Below are 16,020 nucleotides of genomic sequence, written 5' to 3'. Positions count from 1 at the left end.
ACACACGATCGTTACATCACCTCTGTGAGTTGTCAAACGTTTTAACCAACACAGTTAATAAGACAACTGTTATCTTTTTTTTTTTACGTGCCTTAAAATATCCTGCTTCAATGAAGGACACACACAGAAATATTTTAAGCATTTTAACAGAACTAGGACGAAAATACACCTGAAGTTAATATCATTATGCATTATTATAAAAAATTAGTTAATACGTAATACGACAAACAAGTAAAATAATTTTTTACTTGTAAATCCAACAGGATTTTCTCCCAGCTTTGAATTTACATTCACGTGTATTTACTGTTTGTTTTACAGCAAGTCGACATTGGGTTAGGTACTGTGTCCATCGCGGGGAATCGAACCTTGGATGTTAGTATTTAGAGTGTGTAAACTTTCCGTGCTAACACCAGGAAAGTGATTAAGTCACTGAAGTCGTCATTCTTGGTCAAAATTCTGTTACAAACCTACCTACCTCTGATTTATAGTGGGGTGGGGACTCTCTTTTTTTTTTTTTTAAAGAAAACGTAACAACATTCATGTACTGCCTTTATCTCATAATCTTCGCTCCCTGTAAAGTCGTAATAAAAAGACACATTTTAACCAAACATAAAAACAGTGCCATGAAACAGTAACAAATGCACAGTGCATTAACACACCGCGCAATAATTACAAAAACACCAAACCGTAAAGATCGAGATAGTTGCAGTAATACAAAAAACAACCAAAAACCAAAAAAAAACATCCGTCGATTTTTAAAATGAATTTCGTAAGGTGCTGGGCTAGCATGTTTAACATAACGAACCAAGTTCAACTACCACTACCATCCATTCCTTGTCCAGAACCAGTTACAGCAATATAACGACCTCTCTTTAGAATACAATAATTAGACAGATGTGCTGAAAATACATTACGTCTACTCTGCATATAAAACCAGTCTCTATGAAAAATATTCAGTCAGGTAAACTGAGCTTAACCTACCTACCTAAAGTTGGTGATACCTGAACCGATTGATGCACGAAAATAGTTTCAACAACAATACCAGCCCACATTATGTATTCAACAACAATACCAGCCCACATTATGTAACTCACCATACTGTTTGATGTATTACAACGTCGCTTCTTGGAAAACCAACAGTCACAACTACAGGAAATCAACAATGACTTACATCAAAACCTGACGATGACCTGGAATATTGAGTGTACCCTAGGGATAAAATAATAAAAACGTGTTTTAGATTTTTTTGTTGGGGAAGGGGGGGGCGAGCACTAGTCGTATTGAGTAAATCATCTTAATTTGTTTGTTTGTTTGTTTGTGAATTTCGCACAAAGCTACTCGAGGGCTATCTGCGCTGGCCGTCCATAATTTAGCAGTGTAAGACTAGAGGGAAGGCAGCTAGTCATCACCACCCACCGCCAACTCTTGGGCTACTCTTTTACCAACGAATAGTGGGATTGACCGTCACATTATAACGCCCCCACGGCTGGGAGGGCAAGCATGTTTGGCGCGACGGGGATTCGAACCCGCGACCCTCAGATTACGAGTCTTAACACGCTTGGCCATGCCGGGCCTAATTAGTGTAAAAATATATATATAAATTTTAATCTTTCGATAAATAAAAGAATATTTTGTATAAAAAATTTAAAAATAAAAACAAAAACTCTTGGTCCACTGAAAACTACCCCGTATTTTTTCAAAATGCAAAATTTGAAGAATTTTTTAGTCAACTTAAACAACTTAAGCTCAAATTGAATAAATAGCTTTAAGCTATGAGTGCGTAATAAGGATAACAGTCAGTCCCTTGCCATGGATGGTGGGTGGTGTGCTTCTGATCAGTTGTTCCTCCCCTCTAGTCAGTAGTTTGAAATCTGGGACGATAACAGATTGGCTTATTAGCGTTACCATAAATAAACGGAAGTTCTGTTGAGAATGTCTGTAAAAGAAACTCCTGAATATAAAACTACATCTTAGTAATAGTTTGTTCAATCTTGAATTTATTACAAAAGAAAAAGAGTCTTCAGAGGAATAAGACAACAGGAAAAACCTGCAATATCCGGTCTGTTGTCTAAAAACAGACTATCGAAAGTAGTAACGTGGTTGCTCAACGATGGGCTTATAGCGTTAAATTTCGAGGCTCGATCCTAGCAGTCGGCACAGCGCAGGTGATAATTTTAAGGATACTTTCGGTAGAATATAACGACCCGAGGTCAAATGGTTTAAACTCGCATGTTTTGCGTTGAGAAAAAAAACACACACTTCTGCAACATTCTCTTGTAAAATTATTCTGAATAACACTGTTGGTATCACAGTGGGCGGAGCCAGTTCCCTCCAATTAGAAATTAGCAGTAGAAAATGTTAAAAACAAGTATATTGACATAAAACAATAAACACATAAACCTGTATTATATTACGAACGACAACAAATGGTTTTAAAGCAGATTTAGGGATAACTCGATGGTTGATTTTTTTTTTTACAATGCATACAATAATAATAATGTATATATATAACAATAATAAGTGTAACATAAACAAATCTCAATATTATGCTTCTGTTTTATTTTCTGAGCTTCAAGTTTTAATTACATTTACTTGAACAGTTGTTATTAGTGTCAGGCCCCCCCAGTGGCTCAGAGGTAAATGCGTAGCATCACTGCTCTAAAATTCGGGATTCGATACCCGTAGTAGAGAGCGACCAGGTAATTGTTTGTGTAACAGCTTTTCGTATAACAATACACAACAAAGAACTGGTGCCAATATCATTACTTGTGATTTAAATGTAATAGTTTGGCAAAGTTCCTAAAAACGTTTGTTAACTTTGTGTTGTATAATTATTTCTTTAAGAAATATTCAAATGGATATCCAATATATCAGTAGACAATTTTATAAATGATTAACATAAACACGTCGTAAGAGATTTCAAGTTACACAATTAGTGTTTCAATTCTGAGTTGATTAGTTATTGTTTTCCAATGAAATGGACATCGTCCTTTTAGTAGTTTTGTGTTCCATAATTTGATAATTTATGTTTTCTTCACTGATTATACTAGTCGTCTCTAGTAATATATTTCTGATAGATAAATGTATAAACGTTGTTATCCTAATGGCAGGAAATAATATTAAGAAGAGTTGCTCAACAGTTGGCGGCTTGTGTCACTGACTGGTCTTCCCTCTAGCTAGGGATTACTAAATGATGCAGACACTACTCTAAGCGGCTTTGCTGGTGGTTAAGAATGAATAAAACAAAACATTTTGTAATTTATATTAAAAACTCGCTGATACAACAACAGAATGTACTTTAGAAACCTGTTTATATTTAAGAACCGAGCACATGATTCTACGCGTGAAATAACAACGTTTATCTAAATAATAAATAAACTTTTAAAGTGTAATGCTCCACATATACATATCGCTGACGAGTTTTGGTATTCACCGAAAGGCCTCTTGTGGGGGACAAAAAGATATATTTGAAATTCTATTCTTTCACGTCTCTGATTCTCAATCCGTAATGCACTAAATAAGGGTTTTATCATAAATCTTAGGTCATTTTTGTTTTAATATTTCGATGAGTTACGGGAAATAGTAGTGAACCATCAAAAGTCTTCATGCCTAAATACAACAATAAACAATTCCCTCTCACATTACTATAAAATTAAATAGCGGAAAACGTAAATTGAAAACAAAAAGATGGTAGATTATAAGTATATTAGGACTTATAACTACTCAACCTTACGCTTTAATATTTACGTAAACTGAAGAATAGAAAACAAAATTATCGTAGCCTTTCGTTGAAATTAAACAATGAAATTTTATTGGTCAACAGTATTTCTGTTAACCAATAAAATCAAACTTTTACAGCCATTTAAAACTTTGAATTTATATGCTTTGAATATTTAACTTACAATTGATCAAATACAAATTTGCATCTGTAAAACGCGAAAACTAAAATTTATATTCAATAAAGATTTAGATAAGACTTTAATTTTTAAAACTCTAAGCTAGTAAAATTTACAAATAATAAGGTAAGATGTATAATTCATTACAAAAACTAGAGTGCCCCCTGCTAGTACAGGGGTATGTCTCCGGCTTTACAACGCTAAGATCAGGAGTTCGATTCCCCTCGGATGGCTCAAGCAGATAGCCTGATGTGGCTTTGTTCTTCTGGCGGTGGGTGGTGATGAACAGCTGCCTTCCCTGTAGTCTTACACTACTAAATTAGGGACGGCTAGCGCAGATAGTCCTTGAGTCTCTTTACGTGAAATTTAAAACAAACAAACTAATTCTTACAGAGAAACGAAACGTTGATCTTGAAAGTATGGCCCCCCAATGGCTCATCTGTATGTCTGCGGACTTACCACACTAAACACCGGATTTCGATACCCGTGGTGAGCAGAACACCGGTAGCCCATTGTGTAGCTTTGTGCTTAATTCAAAACAACATCAATGGGAACGGATAATTTTGCTTGTTCTCAAGAAAATGAAATATTCAGAAAAAATTTTAAAAAATGACCCTTGTTAATTGATAATGTGTACTCATGAAGTAATTCAGTTTTTGCTCATAGCTGCACAAACAGAAGTGATTTTCTTGTTGCAAAAACAAACAAACAAAAACAACAAGGCAGAGGTTTGTATAGAGATGATTGGACTACAGATTTTTAAAATTAAGCTAAGAAGAAATAGTCCAGTTTTGGCACTGGAAATTATTTTGCAGAAGAAGATGGATGGCCTTTGACCTAATATTTTGACAAGATTTGGTATACGTGACAAAGATATTAAAGCTACCTGCTGTCATTCTTAATTTTGTAAGATGAATACCTGATTCCAGAAGATATATATTATTCGAAATATGTTATATTTTGTACTACTCATGGGAAACTCATGTTATATTTTGTACTACTCATGGGAAACTCATGTTATATTTTGTACTATTCATGGGAAACTCATGTTATATTTTGTACTATTCATGGGAAACTCATGTTATATTTTGTACTATTCATGGGAAACTCATGTTATATTTTGTACTACTCATGGGAAACTCATGTTATATTTTGTACTATTCATGGGAAACTCATGTTATATTTTGTACTATTCATGGGAAACTCATGTTATATTTTGTACTATTCATGGGAAATTCATGTTATATTTTTTACTATTCATGGGAAATTCATGTTATGTTTTGTACTACTCATGGGAAATTCATGTTATATTTTGTACTATTCATGGGAAACTCATGTTATATTTTTTACTATTCATGGGAAACTCATGTTATATTTTGTACTACTCATGGGAAACTCATGTTATATTTTTTACTATTCATGGGAAACTCATGTTATATTTTGTACTACTCATGGGAAACTCATGTTATATTTTGTACTATTCATGGGAAACTCATGTTATATTTTGTACTACTCATGGGAAACTCATGTTATATTTTGTACTACTCATGGGAAACTCATGTTATATTTTGTACTATTCATGGGAAACTCATGTTATATTTTGTACTATTCATGGGAAACTCATGTTATATTTTGTACTATTCATGGGAAACTCATGTTATGTTTTGTACTACTCACGGCAAATTCATGTGCTTAATTCAAAACACCAACATCAACAACAACTAGTAAAATTAATACGAACTGGTTTTCATATTCCACACTTAGTTTAAGGAAATAAGTTAATTACACGATTGTTTTTGTTTTTCCTAAGCTACATGAAGTTGTAAATTCAAAATCTCGACTCAACCCACAAGAATTATTCGTTTTAACAGATGACAATCCATAAACTTTTAAATTGTTTGTTTGTTTTCGAATTTCGCACAAAGCTACTCGAGGGCTATCTGCGCTAGCCGTCCCTTATTTAGCAGTGTGAGACTAGAGGGAAGGCAGCTAGTCATCACCACCCACCGCCAACTCTTGGGCTACTCTTTTACCAACGAATAGTAGGATTGATTGTGACATTATAACGCCTCCACGGCTTAAAGGGCGAGCATGTTTGGTGCGACCGGGATTGGAACCCGCGCCCCTCAGATTACGAGTCGAACGCCTTAACCCACCTGGCCAGGCAGGGGCCTAACTTTTAAATTACAAAATGCCGATCTTTATTCACTTGGCCCAGCACGGCCAGGTGGTTAAGTCAATCGACTCGTTATCCCAGGGTCGAGGCTTCAAATCCCCGTTACGCCAAACATGCTCGCCCTTTCAGCCGTGGGGGCGTTATAATGCTACTGTCAATCCCACATGGTAAAAGAGTAACCATAGAGTTGGGGGTGGGTGGTGATGATTAGCCGCCTTCCCTCTAGTCTTACACTGCTGAATTAGAGACGGCTAGCACAGATAGCCTTCGAGTAGCTTTGCGTGAAATTCAAAACCAAACCATAATTTGCTCGCGAAATTCTTTCTTTTCTTTAATCCCGTTTCGTGTTTATCACTTTACAAGAAATTCGGAAATCTGGAGAAAATAAAAGGAAATGGGATTAAAAGAAAAGTTAGAGAAGTGAAAACGTAATCAAAGAAATTAAAAAAATAAAATAAAAATACTTAGGAGTAAAGTAAATTGTAAAATATAGATGGCGCACGTCCTTTAATGAAAATGTATGAAATTATCGAAGTTTTTCCATTTTGTATCCTGCACCAATATTTAACAGACAGTAAATACATTATAGATAAAATTATTTATTTCTTTCCATATAAAATACGGTAAACAACTTCAGGTGATTGGTTTAGTTTGAGTTTCTCTGGTTTGTAATTTCAAAACTCATAGTTTTTGTACAGAGCTAATTATCAACATTTATTTTGTACATTTTGTGGGATCTGCTTTGTAACAGGAAGGTGTCGTGACCGTGTCCAAAACTGTTCGCGGACGGTGATTGGTAGGGTGACTCGTAATAATGCGGATTTAAGCACCTGGATTCCGCCCTTTTGCTGAATATGAGTTGTAAGCTTATTGGCTTTTCAAGTGTGTTTGGCAGATGGTGGTGTTTGGGACGTGCCCAACAAACACTCTTCCAAAGTTACTATCGCACTTAAACTATGTTCTATACAGTTTCCTTCAACTGGTATGTATAACTTTGTTTCTTACATTTGTACATCTTGTTCTGGGAGAGGGGGTCTTACATTTGTACATTCTGTTCTGGGAGAGGGGGTCTTACATTTGTACATCTTGTTCTGGGAGAAAGGGTCTTACATTTGTACATTCTGTTCTGGGAGAGGGGTCTTACATTTGTACATCTTGTTCTAAGAGAGGGGTTCTTACATTTGTACATCTTGTTTTGGGAGAGGGGTCTTACATTTGTACATTCTGTTCTGGGAGAGGGGGTCTTACATTTGTATATTTTGTTCTGGGAGAGAGGGTCTTACATTTGTACATTCTGTTCTGGGAGAGGGGGTTTTACATTTGTACATCTTGTTCTGGGAGAGGGGGTTTTACATTTGTACATCTTGTTCTGGGAGAGGGGGTCTTACATTTGTACATCTTGTTCTGGGAGAGGGGGTCTTACATTTGTATATTTTGTTCTGGAAGAGGGGGTCTTACATTTGTACATCTTGTTCTGGGAGAGGGGGTCTTACATTTGTATATGTTTTTCTGGGAGAGGGTTTTTTTTTCTTGGGTTAATTCTGTTTCTCAGCCTTCTGATGGATTTTTTTAAATTCAAGCAACTTTGAATAATAAATCATAACAGCCTGATAAAATAATCCAATATCAAATAACTTTGAGCAGTGATTTGTGAGAGTTTAGAACTTATTTATGGTTCATTACAGAGTGTTTTTTGTACGTGTTTATTTTCCATATTATTATAGCAAACATGTTTCAATATACCCGTCATATTCACGTCATTTAATTAAAAACAAAACGTGTGTGTTTGATCTTATCTCGAGTGACCTGTTTTAAATCAATGTTATGACGAACTTATAGCACAAACAACCATGCATATGAAATGTGTTCTTTTCCTATAGAACCAGATTGTTGTCACACGTTACAAGAGTTGTGTACTAAACTTTTGTATCTTTACATATATAAAAATACGATGGTTTACCAACACTCTTGCAAATTTTCGATTATTTGAACATTTGTGATGTTATATTTTTGTTTTCTTTTTGCTATATTCACTGGTGGCTTAATAGTAAGTTTGAGAGCCTACAATGCTAAAATTCTGGGTTCGGTCCCTACGGCGTACACAGCCACAGACCACTTTGTAATTTTGTGTCAAAATAAAAAAATAAGACATTGAAAAGTGCTGTTGTTTCTTATTGACAAAATATTTTTTGTTTACCGATAGTTTCTCTTTTCCCACGAAGAATTCATTTAACTTTTCCATTCGTTATTGAAAATAGTGAGTTGTGTTATAAGTTATTTTTTTTATAAAATTTTATAATCTATTTCTGTTTTGTTTTTTTTTCATATTGCTCATGTCACCTGTTCCGTTCATCACTAGGAACCTAAATAATAAAACTTGAATTTATCGCTGAGCTACCAGGTGGCCTTAAATAATTATGAAGCGCGAACCTAAACAATGGGTTATCTGTGATCTGCCCGCAGCAGACATCAAAACACGGGCGTCAGCATTGCGAGACGCGAGATTTGCCGCTGAGACACCAGAGGAAAGACGTTAAATAAAGTAACAAAAATATTTTTGCATGTATATATTTCCAGAGAATTATTTCCATATGTCAGCAACACTGCTGTTTGGTGTCAGGTATTTACAGCATCTTTTTAATACTACGACTGAGATGTACCACGCATAATAAACATATATTCTAACAGCCTGTGATTGGTCGAACTTGTCATTGCTCTCAAAATTTCTCTGTTGACGGACTTACAATGAAGTCAGCCCCAAGCAGAAACAGCTGGGCTCGGCATGGTCAGGTAGGTGGTCATGGAGCTTGACTCGTAATCTGAGGGTCGTGGATTCGAATCCCTCTCACAACAAATATGGTCATCCTTTCAGCTGTGTGAGTGTTATAATGTGATGGTTAATACCATTCTTCTTCTTCATGTGTCAATCTGCGGCAGACATCGACGACCATGTCATGCCAGACCTCTCTGTTGTCAATCCTCCTTATTAACTAGATGTTGCTCATTGAGTTCTTGGTGACATAGTTATTGAGGCTGTCGATATATGTAGTTCTTTGACACCCTCTGCTTTTCCTCCCTTCTATTTTTCCACATAGCATCTGTTTCTCTATCCCATTCTTCCTACAGATGTGTCCTAGAAATTCCATTTGTCTCTTTCTTATAGTTTTCATGAGTGACCTTTTGTATCCTGCCAGTTCCATGACTTCCACATTTGTTTCTCTTTCAGTCCATGATATTTTTAGCATCCTTCTGAGGAACCACATTTCAGCAACTTCTAATCTCTTCTCTGTATCTTTGTTCAGTGTCCAGCTCTCACAGCCATATAAAAGAACAGACCATACATATGATTTCAAGGTGTTAATTTTAGTGACATTTGTTATGTTCCTGTTTGTGAATATGGATTTCATTTTATTGAAAGTATCCTTGGACATTGCAATTCTTTTCTTTATTTCTGTGTCACTCTTTGCATTTGATGCTATGGTATATCCAAGATATTTGAAGCTTTCGACTTGTTTTATTCTCACGTCCTTGCCGGTTATGCTACATGTGGGTGTAATTGATTGTTTTGAGATAACCATGCACTCTGTTTTCTTTGCGTTTAACTGCAAGCCTTTTCCTTCACTCTCGTCTACTGTTGTTGTAGTTGGCGGTGGGTGGTGATGACTAGCTGCCTCTCCTCTAGTCTTACACTGCTAAATTAGGGACGGCCAGCGCTGATAGCCCTCGTGTAGCTTTGAAAGAAATTTAAAACAAAGTAAAGACAGCATTTTCAGGCTGACTTATTGAAATTTCACTTATTTCTAATGACACAATACTCTAAAACCAGTCGTTGAAAACTCTGCTACTAGCGAATTATAAGGCTATAATTTGTAAACTAACTTATCACAACTTTATTTTTTTAAATAATGTTACCCATTAACCCATGGTTGAAACAAAATAATAAAAAAAATTTAAAATGTCCTATTTTTATAACAGTTAATTATGGCCTCCACAGATATGTTTCTCTTCTAAACGCTTCCTTGTTTCAATACGCTGTTTGAATTTCCCGTAAAAATTAAAAGGAGGATAAAAATGTATTTGTTTTAAATTTTGCGTAAATCTGCACGAGGTCTATCTGCACGAGCTGTCCCTAATTTAGCAGCGTAAGACTAGAGAGAAGGCAGCTAGTCATCACCACTAACTTTTGGGCTACTTTTTTACCAACGAATAGTGGGATTGATTGTAACATTATAATGACCCTACGGCTGAAATGGCAAGCATGTCTGGTGTGACGGGGATTCGAACCCGCGACCCTCAGATTACGAGTCAAGCGGGAAGAGGAAAGAATACAGGAGAAACAGTGAGAAATATTTCAAGTGAAAAAGTAAAAATACCAATTTTTCGAAACGTTTCGAAAGTTGTTTACTTTACTGTCTATATTTGTTGCACAGTTACTTTAGATATCAACTCTTCAGTTATTTTGACAATAGTTTATGGGTGATCAGCTTTCGACAATACATATACGTTACAAATCTATTACTTATAAGTATTCAATATACAGAACTAGTACAAAAAATATTCTAGATGTTTTGTTTTTTCTCTCCCGGGCATTGGTCATTGGTCAGACCGAAAATACGAGGATTTAAAGTACGTGGTGTTTAGCGACAAAACTGCGCATTGCACTTTGGAACAGTAGTTACGTTACACCAGTCATGGTCAAATTCCACCATTAGGCCTTACGAGCAAAATGCAAAAGTTGCCGAGGATAGCAGTTCGCTGGTTACCTTCGCCATTCGTCTGTTAGTTTAAATTAGGGACTCTTGTGTGAATATAGTCGTTTGTTTAAAAGCCCCGGCACGGCCAGGTGGTTAGGGCGCTTGACTAGCATAATCTGATGGTCATGGATTCGAATCTGGCCCAACAAACACATTCGTTCTTTCATTATTGTAGTCTTTATGATATGATGGTCAATCCTACTTTTCGTTGGTAAAAAAGTAGCCCAAGGGTTGACGGTGGATGTTGACGACTAGTCTTACCCTCAAGGACGGCTAGCGCAAATAGTCCTCGTGTAGCTCTGCGCGAAATTAAACAAACAAGCTGATATTAAAGTATTCGCCTCCTAGAGGGCATTTTATGAAGTCAGAAACATCAGAATGGGATACGAATTAAGTGTCCCTCAGTGGCACAATCTGCGGACTTATACTGCTAGAAACCGGGTTTCGATACCAGTGGCGGGCAGAGCACAGACAGCCTTTTGTGTATAATAGAAAACAAATAATTAAGTTTCTTGGAATATTAGATAACCACTTCAAAAATAATTCAACAAATGGGCGAGTCAGTTATCCTCACGAGCGTAAGGCAGTGATGTTTTGTTTCGAATATCCACGAAAATACCATTTGTGTCTAATTCAGTGGTTCTTAACCTGGGGGTCGTTTGAGCTTCTCGAGGGTCACGGAAGGTTTGAGAATTATTGGGAAAATCACGGAGCAGTTTGTAGTTTTTGTGACAAGTGCCTGCAACTACCCACCAATGAGAAACACGCTGAAGTGCAGCAGTTGAACCACGTTGAGATGCTTGTTGAGAAACCACCTGTCTAATTTTGAGTAAAGATTTTCATATATTACAACGTTTTGAATTACCTAATTCTTTTAACAATATAATATTAATACATCAAACTTAAAATTTAAATATCAAAGTTTCCATTGTATTTAGTGTATTTTATCATTATATAATATTATATCAACCCTCACACTGAGTGAATCAGTTGGTTTCGTATGATGTTCAGTAATTCCATGGATTTTGTATTTGTTTAGCACTTGTAGCATCTCTCAAGGTCATTTATTTGTAACATTTTCAATAAATTAGGATCTTTGTATAGTTTTGTTTTATTCTACCTTTACGCAAAGTTCACCATTACAATAATTATTATAGGGGTCACGGTAATACCCTGGAGAGTCTCAGGGGGTAAGACGATGAGAAAGGTTAAGGACCACTGGTTTAATTCTTTGCTGATAGACCAGAAGGAAGGTAATTTTTTAACAGCACTTTTCAGCTGCTCAAATCGAGTATTGAAACCTGAACTTTGACCCCAAAGTATGGAGCACGATTTTGCTCATTTACAGCCCAGTTAAGTGAAAAAAAGACCAAAACTTGTATTTGTTGCCCTCGGTATTTACAAAGATATTAAACAGAAAAACTCCTCGTTTACGTGATCAGAAACGACAAATTACCGCTGGGTTAAGCCTAATGGTTTGGTTTATCGGCTGCTTTATCTTTCCAGCACGTGTCTAGCATCAGAAGTATTATGTTTCTTTAAAATGCTGGTTATTAATTTCATTAAACACGTGGCTCTGCCTGATATCTCTATTACGACATAAAAACAACATTCTGTGTATGTAATTAATTAACACACACACACACACAGACAGAGAAAAGGGTTACTTAAGATACATTATGAATTTAGCCTAATCGTGCGTGTACGAAGAAAAGACACGACCTTTAAAAGTACGTCCAGCAAACGTTTGGCAAAGAACTAAAATAACAAGAGATACGAAGTTATATTGTACATCAAGTTGATAATGGTTTGTTAAACATTCTATAGATGGAAATATGTTGTGTGTGATAATATCAAATTTGTTTGTTTGTTTTGAATTTCGCGCAAAGCTACACGAGGGCTATCTGTGCTAGCCGTCCCTAATTTAGCAGTGTAAGACTAGAGGGAAAACAGCTAGTCATCACCACCCACCACCAACTCTTGGGTTACTCTTTTACCAACGAATAGTGGGATTGACCGTAACTTTATAACCCCCCCCCCCACGGCTGAAAGGGTGAGCATGTTTGGCGCGACGGGGATGCGAACCTGCGACCCTCAAATTACGAGTCGCACGCTTGGCCATGCCGGGCCTGATAATATCAAAACTGGTATAATTGTAGTGATTGATAATGGTGAAATGTAACGAAGAGTACAAATAAGCCAATGAAAATGGCGCACGTTAAGCCTTTTATATTAACATAGTATTCAAATATCGTAACAAGACTAGTAATAAAATTAGCACTATGTTCTTGACTGGCCCATCACTGGTATCCACAACGAGTAATTACTCAACGATTACGCTCATTGCGTAGCCTTATGCTCAACTTCAAACAGACAATATTTATGGCAAAACAGAAACAAGGAAGGCAGCCCTACTACCCATAATCCACGCTAAGGGATTGACTGTCGCTCTTCTAACGCACCAATAGCTTAAAATGCGAGAATATTTTATTGTATTTTACTAATTCGAATCCCGCTTTGTCAGCTCCAGATTTCAAAGCTCCACCAATGGGTCAGCTCGTGTCCCTCGGCAGATTCTAAACTTGCGTTTATATGAATCTTTTTTATTATCTTAACGAAGTGTTGTTGCCTTCTCTCGCAAATTTATTTTAACAACTGGACTTTACCTTTGCCCCCCCCCAGTGGCTCAGCGGTATGTCTGTGGACTTACAACGCTAAATATCGGGTTTCGTTACCCGTGGTGGGCAGAGCACAGATAGCCCATTGTGTAGCTTTGTGTTTAATTCCAAACAATCAGCTTCCCTGTGGCTCAGCGGTATGTCTGCGGACTTACAACGCTAAAAATCGGGTTTCGATACCCGTGTGGGCAGAGCACAGATAGCCCATTGTGTAGCTTTGTGTTTAATTCCAAACAATCAGCCCCCTGTGGCTCAGCGGTATGTCTGCGGACTTACAACGCTAAAAATCGGGTTTCGATACCCGTGGTGGGCAGAGCACAGATAGCCCATTGTGTAGCTTTGTGTTTAATTCAACAACACCTTCATCTTATATTTCTCATTCCTTGCGATTTATTAACCCAGTGAAGCGTTACATGAGAAACGTGTTCAGCGTTGAAACCGTTCTGATAAGAAGAGAGAGTTTACGTGAAGTATCATTGAATTCAGTTTACTATTACTGTTTATCACAGAAATTGTTTTGAATTTTGTTTCTCTTTATGCTCTTAAACGGACCCGGCATGGCCAAGCGTGTTAAGGCATACGACTCGTAATCCGAGGGTCGCGGGTTCGCATCCCCGTCGCGCCAAACATGCTCGCCCTTTCAGCCGTGGGGACGTTATACTGTCACGGTCAATCCCACTATTCGTTGGTAAAAAGAGTAGCCCAAGAGTTGGCGGTGGGTGGTGATGACTAGCTGCCTTCACTGTAGTCTTACACTGCTAAATTAGGGACGGCTAACACAGATAGCCCTCGAGTAGCTTTGTGCGAAATTCAAAAACAAACAAACAAACAAACTGTTCTTAAACAACAGCGGTTTACTTCAGACGTAAAACTGATGAAACGACTTAAGATATTTAACGGATGTGAACACAGGTGAATCCGTTTGTTAACCAACAAGTTAAACTCAGCCTATTGTGAAAGATTTTGGTAATTAATAGAAAGATAGGTTAAGATTCTTAAACAAATCTTGAACAAATGACAGAATAAGTAGCTGGGATTTCCTCAAATTGGAATGTGTTCTAATAAAAATCTATGTGGTAAAGCTCTCTCTCACTAACAGTGGCTGAGCAATACCTCTGAAATTTTATAACGTTAAAAACCAGGTTTAGATACTCGTCGGGGTCCCGGCATGGTCAGGTGGTTAAGGTACTCGACTCGTAATCTAAGGATCACGGGTTCGAATACTTTTCATACTGAACATATTCGCCCCTTTGACCGTGGGGGCGTTACAACGTGACAGTCAGTCCCGTTATTCGTTGGTAAAAGAGTAGCCCAAGAGTTGGCGGTGGGTGATGATGACTAGCTGCTTTCTCTCTAATCTTACCCTGCTAAATTAGGAACAACTAGCGCAGATAGCCTTCGTGTAGCTTTGCGCAGAATTCAAAGCAAACAAAGCAAAATCGTGATGGGCACGGCGCGGATAGTCCATCGTGTGTATTTGTGCCTAATGGCAAATAAACGAATGAAACTACTCTGCGAAATAAAGGGAGGAAAACATGTTTCTTTCTCTCCAGTTGCGTCAATATTTGTCAAGTGCGAACTTGAATATATCTTCACCAGTTCTGAGACATAGCGAGTGGACATAAGATCTTTATCAGATGTGAACTTGTGTGACCCTTCATCATACGTTGATCCATAGGTTCGCGTCTTTTGTGTATTTTGAAACGCGTTTGTTCGTAAATATTCACGCGAGAAACGCATAAAGTGAACGGTGCAAAGATGCTTTCTCATGTTTTAGTTTGTCTTGGCAGTTAGTGTAAGACGAGTACAGTTTTAACCCTAAACTTCACATGTGTGAAACGAACAAGTTCTGCACACCATCGTTAACCTTGGTATGAATTTTAGTGTTTTAGTTTTAACTAAAACCAGGGGTTTCAAAATGACAAGCATACCCGAACTATGAGTTCAAAAGCTCATGACTTGTGATGACTCACTGCCGCAAAAATGAGCGTTATAAGAGTAATAGTCTAGTTTCCACAGTTCGATCGGAGATTAACAAGAGGTGGCGGTGGGTGTTGCTGTTTAACAGAAACAAACAAAGCTGTGAACAGAGTAAAATATTACATTTCAAACAACTTCTGGGAAACGTTGAAAAAGTACCCTCTCCCATCTTCCTGGGTTTATAACACAAAAAAGACCCCCACACCTTCCCAGGTTTATAACACAAAAAAGACCCTCACACCTTCCCAGGTTTATAATACAAAAAGACCCCCACACTTTCCCAGGTTTATAACACAAAAGTCCCCACCTTCCCAGATTTATAATACAAAAGACCCCCACACCTTCCCAATTTTATAACACAAAAGACCCCCACACTTTCCCAGGTTTATAATACAAAAAGACCCCTACACCTTCCCAATTTTATAACACAAAAAGACCCCCACACCTTCCCAGGTTTATAACACAAAAAGACCCCCACACTTTCCCAGGTTTATAACACAAAAGAGATACTTATGGTAAACGTTTTACAAATAATT

The sequence above is a fragment of the Tachypleus tridentatus genome, chromosome 3 (genome assembly GCF_004210375.1).
Source record: "Tachypleus tridentatus isolate NWPU-2018 chromosome 3, ASM421037v1, whole genome shotgun sequence".
NCBI lineage: Eukaryota > Metazoa > Arthropoda > Merostomata > Xiphosura > Limulidae > Tachypleus > Tachypleus tridentatus.
The sequence above is the reverse complement of the archived record's forward strand: the minus strand, read 5'-3'. Positions refer to the sequence as shown.